This window comes from Dama dama, chromosome 30 (genome assembly GCF_033118175.1).
Source record: "Dama dama isolate Ldn47 chromosome 30, ASM3311817v1, whole genome shotgun sequence".
NCBI lineage: Eukaryota > Metazoa > Chordata > Mammalia > Artiodactyla > Cervidae > Dama > Dama dama.
Window position 1 is genome coordinate 20,056,324 of NC_083710.1, and position 14,285 is coordinate 20,070,608.

The window sequence follows — 14,285 nt, forward strand, 5'->3', positions numbered from 1 at the left end:
GGAGTACGTCAAGACTGTATATTGTCACCCTGCTTATTTAACTTATATGCAGAGTACATCATGAGAAATGCTGGGCTGGATGAAGCACAAGCTGGAATCAAGATTGCCAGGAGAAATATCAATAACCTCAGATATGCAGATGACACCATCCTTATGGCAGAAAATGAAGAAAAACTAAACGGCCTCTTGATGAAAGTGAAAGAGGAGAGTGAAAAAGTTGGCTTAAAGCTTAACATTCAGAAAACTAAGATCATGGCATCTGGTCCCATCACTTCATGGCAAATAGATGGGGAAACAGTAGCTGACTTTATTCTTCTGGGCTCCAAAATCACTGTAGGTGGTGATTGCAGCCATAAAATTAAAAGACGCTTACTCCTTGGAAGGAAAGTTCTGACCAACCTAGATAGCATATTAAAAAGCAGAGACAATACTTTGTCAAAAAAGGTCCATCTAGTCAAGGCTATGGTTTTTCCAGTAGTCATGTATGGATGTGAGAGTTGGGCCATAAAGAAAGCTGAGTGCCAAAGAACTGATGCTTTTGAACTGTGGTGTTGGAGAAGACTCTTGAGAGTCCCTTGGACTGCAAGGAGATCCAACCAGTCCATCCTAAAGGAAATCAGTCCTGGGTGTTCGTTGGCAGGACTGATGCTGCAGCTGAAACTCCAATACTTTGGCCACCTCATGCGAAGAGCTGACTCATTGGAAAAGACCCTGATGCTGGGAAAGACTGAGGGCAGGAGGAGAAGGGGACGACAGAGGATGAGATGGTTGGATGGCATCACCGACTTGATGGACATGGGTTTGGGTGGACTCTGGGAGTTGGTGATGGACACGGAGGCCTGGCGTGCTGCAGTTCATGGGGTCGCAAAGAGTCAGACACAGCTGAGCAACTGAACTGAACTGAGTCTCATCCACCAAGAGGGCAGACAGAAGAACCACCCCAATCCCACAGAGACTAGAACCAAAACCACATGACAGGAAGTTAACCAGGATGAAAAAGCAGAGGGTTTTGTCCCAGGTGAAGGGACAAGATAAAACCTCAGAAAAACAACCAAATAAACTGGTGACAGGCAACCTTTCAGAAAAAGAATTCAGAATAATTACAGGGAATATGATCCAGGATCTCAGAAAATGAATAGGGGCAAAGATTTAGAGGATGCAAGAAATGTTTACCAGAGAACGAGACAAACTAAGGAACAAACAGAGATATACAATACACTAGAAGGAATTAATAGCAGAACTGATGCAGAAGAATGCATAAGTGACCTGGAGGACAGAATGGTAGAAATCACTGCCACAGAACAGAACATAGAGAAAAGAATGAGAAAAAAAAAGAAAAAGAAGAAGAAGAAAGCCTAAGAGACCTCTGGGACAATATTAAACAAACCAACAGCCACATTATAGGGATTCCAGAAAGAGAAAAGAGAGAACGGACTCGAGAAAATATTTGAAGAAATAACAGCTGAAAACTTCCTTAATATGGGAAAGGAAATAGTCAACCAAGTACAGGAAAAGCAGAGTCCCAGGCAGGATAAACACAAGGAGGAACATGCCAAGACACAGAGTAATCAAAATGATGGAAGTTAAACAAAAAAATATTAAAAGCAAAGGGGGAAAATGACAAATAACATACAAGCAAACTCCCACAAGGTTATCAGCTGATTTCTCAACAGAAATTCTACAAGCCAGAAGGGACTGGCATGGAATATATTTAAAGTGATGAAAGGGAAGAACCTACAACCAATAATACTCTACCCAGCAACACTCTCATTCAGATTTGATGGAGAAATCAAAAGCTTTCTAGACAAACAAAAGTTAATCAAATTCAGCAATACCAAACCATGTTTACAACAAATACTAAAGGAACTTCTCTAGGCAGGAGACACAAGAGAAGGAAAAGACCTATACAAAATACCCCAAAACAACTAAGAAAATGGTAATAGGATCATACATATCGAGAACTACCTTAACTATTAAATGGAATAAATTCACCAACCAAAAGACACAGACTGGCTGGATGGATGAGAACATGTGCACGTATGCACTTTCACTCACCACATCACTCTACTTAACCCCTCAAATTGTATGTATTTATTTTATATTATTAGGTTAATCATGTTTCCATTATGGCTTGCAATTGTAATTATCATTTATTTTTTTGTCTGCCTATTGATTGTGAAAACTGATAAACATCTTTTACTATTAAAAAAAAAGACAGCCTCAAACCAAGATAGATCAAGCAAAGATATGAAAAATACAGGAGATCCAAACAACAGATGTTTCAGATATACTTTAGTACTTGAAAGACAAAAAGCATAAAATATACCTTTATTTTAACAGAGGAAATTCAGAAAAATTGACCATATCTTAGGCCACAGAGTAAACCTCATGAAATCCTAAATACAAAAAGAAATAAGATAGAAGTTATTTTTTTTAATTAAAATAATAATATAGACATAAAACAAAAAGCTCTCAAATCTGAAAAAGTTTAAATATGTCATTAAGCAATTATTGGACCAGAGATGAAATACTAACCTAAAGATGGGAATTCCTTAAAAATAATGACAATAAAAGCATAATACATGAGATGCATGGAATTCAGCTGAAATAGTTATCAGAAAAATGCTTACAACATTAAGTACTTGTGTATGTGTATATATATACATATATATGCATATATATGAAAATAAATGCTCAACCAATTCAAAAAATAAACTTAATCAAAGAAGGAACTAATAAAAGAGAAATAAATGTGTTAGAAAAGAGAAAGAATATGTAAATCCAAAAGCTTACTCTGAAAATAAACCACTGACTAACCTAATGAAGAAAACAGGGAGAAAAATCACAAGTATTAAAAATCCTTTGACAATGTGAGAACAGTTATTAGAACAGAGAAAAAGGAAAAATGTGACTTCACATAACTCTATGCAAACTAGTTTAAAAATCTATTCAAAATACACAATTTTCTAAAAAGAATATTTAATAAAACTGACTTAAAGATCAAAGGTCTATTCATTTCCATTGGAAAAATAAATTCTTAAAAATAAAGAATTTCTTCACACAATAGTACCAGACTCAGGTGGTTTCGCATAGGAATTCTACCAAATCTCTCAAGAGCAGAAAATCACAATACCATTTAAGATATTATAGAGCAACTACTATGTATAAAATAGACAACTAATGAGAACCTCCTGTGTAGCACAGGCAACTCTACTCAGTGCTGTGGTAACCCAAACAGGATGGAAATCCAAAACAGAGGGGATATATGTACAGGCTTCCCCAGTGGCTCAGCTGGTAAAGAATCTACCTGCAACGGGGGAGACCTGGGTTTGATCCCTGGGTTGGGAAGATCCCCTGGAGAAGGGAATGAATGGCCACCCACTCCAGTACTCTCACTTGGAGAATTTCATGGACCATACAGTCCACGGGTGGGATCACACAGTTGGAGGCGACTCAGCGACTCTCCCTTTCATATACACAGCTGACTCACTTTGCTGTACACCAGAGACTACAACAACACTGTAAAGCAACTCGCCAACGTGGGCCACATTGTGACCATAAAACAAACTTTTAGAAGAATAAAAATCATATAATGTCTAATCTCAAGCCACAATGGAATTAAATGAAATCAATAACAAAAAGATGGCTGGATAATCCCAAAATATGTGGAGATTAAACAAAACACTTCTACTTAACACATGAGTCAAAGAAGAAATCTCAAGAGAAAATTCAAAATATTTCAAACTGAATGAAAATACAATTCAAATTCTCTAAATTTGTGGAATAAAGTGAAAACTGTTTACAGAGAAATTTATAGCATTGAATTCATATAGTAGAAATGAAGACGGTTCTAAAATCAATAATTTAAGTTTCTACCTTAGAAAACTAGAAAAAGAGCAACTGAAATCTAAAGTAGAAGGAAAATAACAAGTAGAGCAAAAAAAATCAATGAAGTTGAAAACAGGAAATCAATGGGGAAAAAAAAAAAAAAATCAACAAAACCAAAGTCAGTTTTTTGAAAAGATCAAGTTTCTATACAAGCTAAGAAAAAAAGAAGAGAAAAAATACCAACATCAGAAACAAAAGAGACATCAATACAGATTCCAAAGATATTTAAAGAATAAAGCAATACTATAAACAATGCTATGATCACAAATTTGATAACCTAGATAAATGGACTAATTACTTGAAAGACATAATCTGCCAAAACACACACATCAAGCATAAACAATCTGATAGAATTATATCTATTAAAGAAACTGAGTTAATAATATATAATCTTTCAAAACCTAAAGCACCAAGCCCATATGGGTTCATGTGTGAATTCCATCAAGCATTTAAGAAAGAAATTATACCAATTCTCTACAATCTCTTCCAGAAGACAGAAGCAGAGGGAATACTTTCTGAATTATTCTAAGGCCAGCATTAGTATCTTAAGTATTTGATACCAAAACCAGATGAAGACATAACCAAAAAAAAAAACACACACACACAATTATTTCTCAAGGACATCAATGCAAAAACCCTAAACATATTAGCAAAATATAGGCAAATGAAATCCAACAACATATAAAAATAATTATACACCACAACCAAGTAAGATTTATACCAGATATGCAAGGGTGGTTCAACATTCAAAAATCAATCAAGGTAATCCATCACATTAACAGACTAAAAAAAAAGAAAAGAAAAGATGACATGATCGTATCAATAAACACAGAAAAAGTATTTGACAAAATACAACACTCACATTTGTGATTAAAAATTCTTAGCAAACTAAAAAGGGAAATTCTTCAACTTGATAAAGAACATCTATACAGAACTTAGCTACCATTATATTTAATGGTGTGAAGTTTTCTTCCAGTTGGATTGCTAACAAGAGGATATTAAGGAACAAAAGGCTGTTTCTCTCACCATTCCTTTTCACTATCACAATGGAAGTCCTAGCTAACGCAATAAAAGAAAAAAAGTATACAGATTGAGAAGGAAAAAATACGTCCTTGTTCACAGATGACATGACTGTCTATGTAGAAAGAATCAACAAATCTGTGGGTTGCTTTGGATAGCACAGATATTTTAAGAATACTAATTCTTCCAATCCATGAGTACAGTATATCTTTCCATTTGTGTTGTCTTCAATTCCTTTCATCAATGTCTTAACAGTTTTCAGTGTACAGATCTTTTACTTCCCTGGTTAAATTTATTTCTATGTATTTTAATCTTTGTGATCCAGCTGTAAATAGGTTTTTAATTTCTCTATTAGATCATTATTAGTGTATAGAAATGCTACAGATTTCTGTATATCCTATCCTGCAACTTTACTGAATTCATGTATTAGTTCTAACAGCTATCTGATGGAATCTTTAGGGTTTTCTATATACTACCATGTCACCTGCAAACAGTTAGGTATATGTGTGTGTGTATATGTTGGTATATTGAAGTGGCAGGATAATCCAATCATTTAGTTTCTAGATTATCTATAGAGAGAAAAGTAGAGGTCAAGAAGATAAAAGGTAGACTTTTCTGAATGTAACCCATTCTGTAGATTTAACTGTGAAACCATGAGGTCCTCATTATAGTAGGAATCGGTCTCATAACTTTGAAACCAGGGAAATGTTCTATATATTTAACAAACAAAATTTTTTTAAAAACCCCTAAAACTAAAATCAAAATGTAATGAATCAACTCAAGCACATCAATTTGTGGTTTAACCACACAGACTGCTCAAGCGACTTAAAATACAATAATCTGCACTTTGCTGTATAGCAGAAACACACTGTAAATTAATAAAAATTAATTTTAAAAATACAATAATGTGACTATCTATCCCTAACAAATTCCTGGGGCACGAAGATCCCCTGGAGAAGGGATAGGCTACCCACACCACTATTCTCGGGCTTTCCTGGTGACTCAGATGGTAAAGAATCCGCCTGCAATGCAAAAGACCTGGGTTCGATTCCTGGGTTGGGAAGACTCCCTGGAGGAGGGCATGGCAACCTACTCCAGTATTCTTGCCAGAAAAATCCCCATGGACAGAGGAGCCTTGTCAGGCTACAGTCCATGGGGTCGCAAAGAGTCAGACACTACTGAGTGGACTAAGCACAGCATCCCTAACATCAATTTCACAGATATTTCCCTCATGGGTTATAGTCTAAGAACTACAAAGATCTTAAACTGTTCTAAGTAATCTTATTATCAGTAATACCATTGATAATTATTCTGGAACTATTAAGAAGTAAGATAATGCAAATGAATGTCAATAGGGACTAAAATTTTCAGCACAAAAGTGATACAACTATAAAACCAAAGAATTAGGTAAAAGCCTTTCAATTCTAAATTTGAATTATTTGAATTTGTGCTTGTTTGCATGTTTTTAAAGAGTACTTTTAAAAAGTACTTGTACTTTTGTACTTCCCAGTTGAAATACAATGAAAAGTCCTAAAAAAATGACTAAGTTAGAGGTTTCCAAGTAGTGGTCCTGAAATACCATCTCCCAATAAAAGAACCTGGACTACAGGGGGAAATGGCTGACTGAGTAGAGGGTATAAAATACAAAAAATGAGCTGCGAACATCTTAACAGAAACAAAGAAACTATCAAGGACTACTGAAGCTGTGTCAATATAAGGCAGGATATATTAATAATTGGACTTCATCAAAATTAAAAGATATCTTAAAAGACACAACCAAGAAAGTGAAAATGAAAGTCACAATACTGGGAAACAGCTCCCTTGGTTGCTCAGCTGGGAAAGAACCCGCCTGCTAATGCAGAAGACACAAGAGACGCGAGTTCCACCCCTGAATAAGGAAGATCCCCTGGAGAAAGATATAGCAACCTGTTCCAGTATTCTTGCCTGGAAAATTCCATGGACAGAGGAGCCTGGCGGTAGAGTTAGGCAAAGAGACACAACTGAGTGTGCATGTGCACATACACACACATACCAGGAAAATATATTTGCAACCTTCAGAACATATAAGAACCATAAATCTGCAGTAAGACAAACAGCACAACTTATAAGCAAAAGATGTAAACTGACACTTCACCAAAAAAAAAAAGGCAATAAACACATGAAAAGATGCTCAACATCACTAAACACAGAGAAACGCAAATTAAAACCACTAGATACCCAGTAGAACAATGTCAAATGTTGGCCAAAATGTAGAGCAACTGAAACTCCCATACACTTCGGGCTGAGATGGAAAATGAAATAACCATTATGGAAAACTATCTGGCAGTTTCTTATAAAAGTACACAGAACATAAGACTCAGCAATTCCACTTCTAGGTATTTACCCCCAGAAAACATACATCCACACAAAGACCTGTACACAAATGTTAACAGCAGCTTTATTCATAATAGCCAGAAACTAGAAAACAACTCTAAGTATCCATCAACTGGGGAATGGATAAACAAGTTCTGATCGTTTATCCATTTGTCCTATTATATCTGTATAATAGGACACCAGTCCACAATAAAAGGAATAAACTATTGACACAAACTACAACATGGCTGCATTTCAAAAGTATTATGCTAAAAGAACCAAGATACAAGAATATATAACATCTGACTCCATATAATGAGAGATCAGAGGTTGTCAGGAGCCTGGTTTGGGAGGAAACCGACTCTAAAAGGACCTGAAGATAGGTTCTGGAGTTGATGGAAATGCTCTGTATCTTGACTGTGGTGGTGGTTATACAGGTGTGTACATTTGTTGAGACCCAAATGGTACAATTTAAATACATTTTATTCTTTGCAAATTACTCACAGTAAAGTTTTTAAGAGCTCAGGATCAAATACAAAAACCTCCCACAAGCTAAGGAAGGAACATTTGAGCAAAAAAAAAAGAGAAAAAAAGAATAAAAGAATAGTAGCAGTCTTAGATTAAGTTAGAGACATCAGTAAGAACTCATGTTTAGCTCAATACAGATAAAGACTGTTACTAGTAATATTTATAGATATATGGATATACACCAGTTAGTATACACACATATATTTCTTTGCTCTGTTAGCTGAGAGGGCCTAAAAGAAACACCAATCCAGCAGGAACAAGCACACCTAGCACCCAGATTTTTGCTCTCTCCTAGCCATCAGAGAAAAATCCTATGCTACCAAAACAAAGAGGCCCACATGGAAACTGAAGACTGCCAGCATCCACAACCAGACATGTGAGTACACAAACTTTCAAATGATTCCCACCTCCAGCATTCTAGTACTTTACTGAGGTTACAGACATAAAGGAAGAGGTAAGTCATGCCTACTGTATCCTTTCTGATTTCCTGACAGAATCCATGAACAAAATAAATGGTTGTTTCACACCAAGGTTTGCTAACTGGAACTCCTTTTAATGCTATCAAAAAATGTATTTGCAGGTCATGCAAGATTAAAAACATACTAATTTTTTATATAAAATGAACATTTTAATCTACACTTAAAAATCACCATAATCATTCCTGTACTATACATTATCAAAGTCTTCAGTTCAGTTGCTCAGTATTGTCCGACTCTGCAGGACTGCAGCATGGACTGCAGCACGCCAGGCCTTCCACTCCATCACCAACTCCCAGACCTTGCTCAAACTCATGTCCATTGAGTTGGTGGTGCCATCCTATCATCTCATCCTCTGTCGTCCCCTTCTCCTCCTGCCTTCAGTCTTTCCCAGCATCAGGGTCTTTTCAAATGAGTCAGTTCTTCGCATCAGGTGGCCGAAGTATTGGAGTTTCAGCTTCAGCATCAGTCCTTCCAATGAATATTCAGGACTGATTTCCTTGAGGACTGACTGGTTGGATTTCCTTGCAGTCCAAGGGACTCTCAAGAGTCTTCTCCAACACCACAGTTCAAAAGCATCAATTCTTTGGCGCTCAGCTTTCTTTATAGTCCAACTCTCATATCCATACATGACTACTGGAAAAACCATAGCCTTGACTAGACAGATCTTTGTTGGCAAAGTAACATCTCTGCTTTTTAATATGCTGTCTAGGCAGTCATAACTTTTCTTCCAAGGAGCAAGAGTCTTTTAATTTCATGGCTGCAGTCACCATCTGCAGTGATTTTGGAGCCCCCCCAAAAATAAAGTCTCTCACTGCTTCATTGTTTCCGCATCTATTTGCCATGAAGTGATGGGACCAGATGCCATGATCTTAAGTTTCTTGAATGTTGAGTTTTAAGCCAACTTTTTCACTCTCTTTCACTTTCATCAAGAGGCTCCAGGTGGTCTATACTGTATCTCCACTTATACCCTTATCCTTCTCTTCTAAACCTTTTCCTTTGAAATAAAGAACACTACTCACAGATTCTACTTAATCCTATAGATTCACTTCTCAAATTTTTAATTTGATGACTCTCTATTCTTCCTGCTTTACATTTACTGTGTTTTATTCTTTCCAAAGTTTTTCACATGTATGTAAATTCCAAAGAATTTTCACATATATGCAGTTAGTTATGTTCTCACTATAACTTGTGACATATTGGTGCAGGTATCTTTATTTTAAAGATAAAAAGCAAGGCCAAGAGACTTACTTAAGAATAGTTATAAAACTTTAATTACGCTTTGTGACTTAAAGTCCTCCACTATGTGAGTCAGCTTTCTGTAACAGATCTAGTCCTATGTTCTTCCTTAGTCAGTGAAACTTCTTTCTCATCTAGGCAGATGTATCAAGATGCAGAAAAAGAACAAGGAAATCTTTTTAGGTGGTGAGGGGACAGGAATGGGGAACAGGAATGAACTGGTAGGGGACTATGAAGCAAAACTAATGATTCTGTATACATTCTGGGAGGTGCAGATCCCAGAGATAGAAAACTTCATGTTAGAAATTAGTTCTCAATTCACGCCTTAATCATCAACAAATGCTCAAATATTCCTCCTGACTCTATAACAGAATTTGGCTTTCAAAGCTATTTATCTCTGTATTCGAATTACATAAAATAACAAACCTCTGTTAGGGAAAACACAATTCAATTACAGCGTCTGGAAAGCTGTACAGACTGGGTGAAAGTTTCCAGCACCATAAGAATACACATATTACTTCATAAATGTTCTAAAATCGCACAACAGTGTCTGTGCAAATACAGAAAACAGCGTCAAAAAACAGTTGTTCGTGATGCTATGAGCAGAGTGTACAGAAGAGCCAGAAAGCAATTCTCTCTCCTTTCCATCTTAGTTAATTGCATGGAAAGCCTGTAGTTAGACTTAACACCTTCCTTCCACTCATTCTTTTGGTCATCAAATCCTACCTGCTCTATCTCATATAAGCCTCTCATCATGTTAAATTCAGTTCCATTGTACTAAGTTTGGTTTAAATCACCCAGACTAGCCAATATGTCCAAAATGCTGCCAATACCACACACAACCAACACAGAAGTTACTAACAAGATATCTGACTTTCTTTTCATACTATGTCTTTGAAATTCAGTATGTTTTTTATACTTAGAGTGTATCTCAATTTAGACTAGCTACACTTCAAGTGTTCAACAGCCCCACTGGACAGCGCAGACCTGAAGTCATCAGGAGTTCTCAACACTAGCTACACATCAGAATCACTTTTCATTTATTCAATAAGTGACCTTACTAGTTCCAGGGTATGGAGGTGAAATGGTGAACAAGACAAATCTCGTCAGCCTTCATCTCACATGCACACAGCATTATTTCTGTTTCATAGGTCCTCAAACACACCAGCCCTCTAAAACCCCATAGTGTTCTTGTGTTGGTTTTCTTTCTCTTCCTAGACTTTCACTTCTCCCCTCCATCTATTGTTCAATACCCATTGCAAATGTCATTTCTCTCTGAAGTGTACTCTGCTTCCCCAGGCAGCTATTTTTCCCCTCCATTGTGAGCTTTGCTCATCTCTCTAACACTACTACAGTCCATAGAATTAGAGTCTATGAATTTGTCTCTCCACAAAATCAGGGTGTATCAACCTCACAATTCACACACATTGGAGTTGAGACCAGTGATAGAGAAGCAGTGGAATCACAGTTTGTGGAAAACCACACACATGCTATTTTAGTTATGCTATGTTATCTGCTATAGTTGCCCCCACCTAAACCTCATCTGATTTGCCCATAGAAATTCATCATGTGAAGATCAAGAGTCACACATGTAGGGAATGTATCACAGAAATGATCAGCACGTGTTTTCAAGCCAGATATGTAACTCAATATAATTAATACCTGGCATCCAAACTTATTAACAGTTTTCTCTAAATTTAGATAGTGATTTCCCTAAAACCTGACTACTTGTGAATCTTGAGACTTTATCCCTTAGGTGTGCATGAAGCTCAGTGTCTTTGAGGGCTTTCTCATCATGGAAAAGCAAGAATCAGGTTTTGAATTTCTTAAAAAAATAGCAACTTTGCTGTCTACTAAAATGATATGAACATATAAACTTTTACAATCAACAACTACTTACATCTAGGTATCTATTAAAAACCTAAACCTAAACCTCCAATGTTGATATCCGTCTTCTATTAACAGCCTCAAACTATATTAGAGAGAAAAAGCTAAAGAGCTATTCTTATACAAGAACATATCATTTATTAAGCTGTCATCATAGTCAGTCATGTTACTTGACTTACATATATTTTCTTCACAGTAACACAATAATATGGATATCGCCTCCATTTTACAGATAAGAAAAATGACAGTAGCACTGAATAGTAATTCCTAAAGTAATGTGTTCAGAATATGAATTCTAGATGTCTGCCCTTGATATTAAGTACAATTCACCTAATGGTATGCTAGAGCCAGCTCACATTGATTCATAAGAGGCAACTGTTAAATTTTTAGGAATGTACAAGCTGTAATTAAAAATTAAATCATATAAACTAACAATTAAGTAAGTAATATTAAAAACAAAGGCAATAATTATTCAAAACTCACTTCCTAAATATTTCAGTATATTTTATCTTGTGGTTTATTGTGTGTGTGTGTGTGTTTGTGTGTATTCCCACACTTTCCAACTCTGTACTCAATGATACCATTTTAGTAGCTTGAAACTAACCATGATGGGAGTATGTACACCAAAGAAACTGGTAAATCCTACAATTTTTTTTTTTTCCTGAGCGATTGTCAAACATTTACCAGCAAACCACAGCATCCATTCATTCTCCAGATACATTTCATTATTCTTTATGTATTTTAGATCCAAGTCCCTTACATATGTAATACACAGCTTGCCCAGCTCCTACCCAGCTCCTACCTTCTGATTCAGTAGATTAAGGGTAGAGTATCTGTATGTGTGTTTTAAAAAGACCATCTCGCCTCCAAAAGAATTTTGATACATATCACCAGCCGAGAACTACCATGTGAGATTTCTAAAATGGCTTTACATATCACATCAGACATTAGAAAACTACATACTTACGACTGTATTCAAGTCCCCAAAGATAGGTCTTTACAAGCTACAATATAAAATTATGACACAGCTTTTTTTTCAGGATCAAAACAGCCATTAAGAAAGCTTCTATGTATCTAAAACTATCAAAGAGGTTGCTGCTTAAACAATTCAGTAACTTTCATAAAAAGGCTATAATAAGACAACTAGATATCCATATGCAAAAGAATGAGGCTGAGCCCTTCTCTCACACCATAAAAAAAGGGTTGGCCAAAAAGTAAGCTTGTGTTTTTCCATAACACCTCTGGAAAAACCCGAATGAACTTTCTGGTCAACCCAATAAAAATTAACTCAAAATGGATCAAAGATTTAAATGCAAGAACTAGAACTCTAAGATTCTTTGAAGAAAACAAGCATAAATCTTTCTGATCTTGAATCAAACAGTTTCTTAAATATGACACCAAAAGCAGAAGTAACAACAAAAATATAAATTGGATTTCATCAAATTAAAAACATTTGTGTTTTAAAGGACACCATCAAGAACATGAAAACATAACCCATAGAAGAATATTTCTGCAAACTGTATATATAAGGCACTTGGATCCAAAATACATAAGGAATTCTTACAAATCAACAATAAAAAGATAACCCAATCTAAAAATGGACACAGGTTCTGAACATTTCTCCAAAGAAGATAAACAAATGGCCAATAAGCACACAAGAAAATATTCAACATCACTAACAATCAGAGAAATAAAAGTCAAAACTACAATGACATTACCAATAAAACAGCTATATCAAAAAGTTAGATAACAAATGTTGGCAAGGATGTGGAATGTTAGAAATCTCACACACTGCTCTAAGGATTTAAAATGGCACAGCTGCTTTGGAAAACATCCCAGCAATTCCGTGAAAGGTTAAACAGAGTTACCATATGACTCAGCAATCTCACTCCCAGACATAAACTCAAGAGAAATGAAAACACATGGCCACGCAAAAACCTGTATACCAATGTTCATAACAGCATTATTCATAAGAGCCAAAATGCAGAAACAATCCAAATATTCACCAACCAATGAATGGATAGACAGAAAGTGATATATCAATACAATGGATTGTTGTTTGGCAAAAACAAAGAATGAAATACTGCTACATCCCATAAGCTTTCATGAACCTTGAAAACACTACGCTAAGTCAAAGAAGCCAGTCACAAAGAAAAACCTGCATGCTGTATGACTCTATTTATATGAAATAACCAGAACAGGCAAGTCTATGTGACAGTCTAACTGGAACAGCAGTTGCCTAAGGCTGGTGGTCAATTGAGGGGCCAGGGAAATGATCACTAAAGGGTATGGGGTTTTCTTTCTGGGGTGATAAAATTGTTCTAAAACTGACTGTGGTGATGGATATAGGACTCTTGTGAATTTATGAAAAACCACCAAGTGTACACTTTAAATGGGTGAACTATATCTCTATAAATTTGTTGGAAATGCACACACAAGAGCATGATAAATTTCTTTTAAAAATATTTACTTCTGGGAAATTTCCATTCCTGACAAACATCTATATTTTCTTTTAATCAATAAACTACATCATAAACTGTGCTCTCTTTTCATTTCACTGGCAGGAAATTCACACTAAATTCTGTGATCATAGTTCTGTTTCTGCCACCACCATGCCTTGCCTTCATTGTTTTAATTTAAGAGTGTTCTACTGCAAGCCTTTCAGTCTTTCTTGGAAGTAGACAGGAACTGATGGCTGGTTAAATTCTGAAAACTTAAAAATACATTTAGATATTCATGATGTCCACCAAGGTACAGAAATCCTATGAAGTGCAGCTGGTGCTCTTCCAACCAGTTCCCATCATCTTAACCAAGAACCAAAATGGTGAAATTATGAATTTTCCCAGAGGACTTTTTTCCTCTACATTATCCATATAGAACATGACAATGTAATAT

General features: G+C 35.8%; 1 protein-coding gene across 5 annotated transcripts in view; it reads right to left on the reverse strand.

The window, feature by feature from the left end:
- ZC3H13 (zinc finger CCCH-type containing 13) overlaps positions 1-14,285 on the reverse strand; it is a 98,362-nt gene that overhangs the window by 74,548 nt on the left and 9,529 nt on the right. The gene's annotated exons all lie outside the window — the stretch shown is intronic.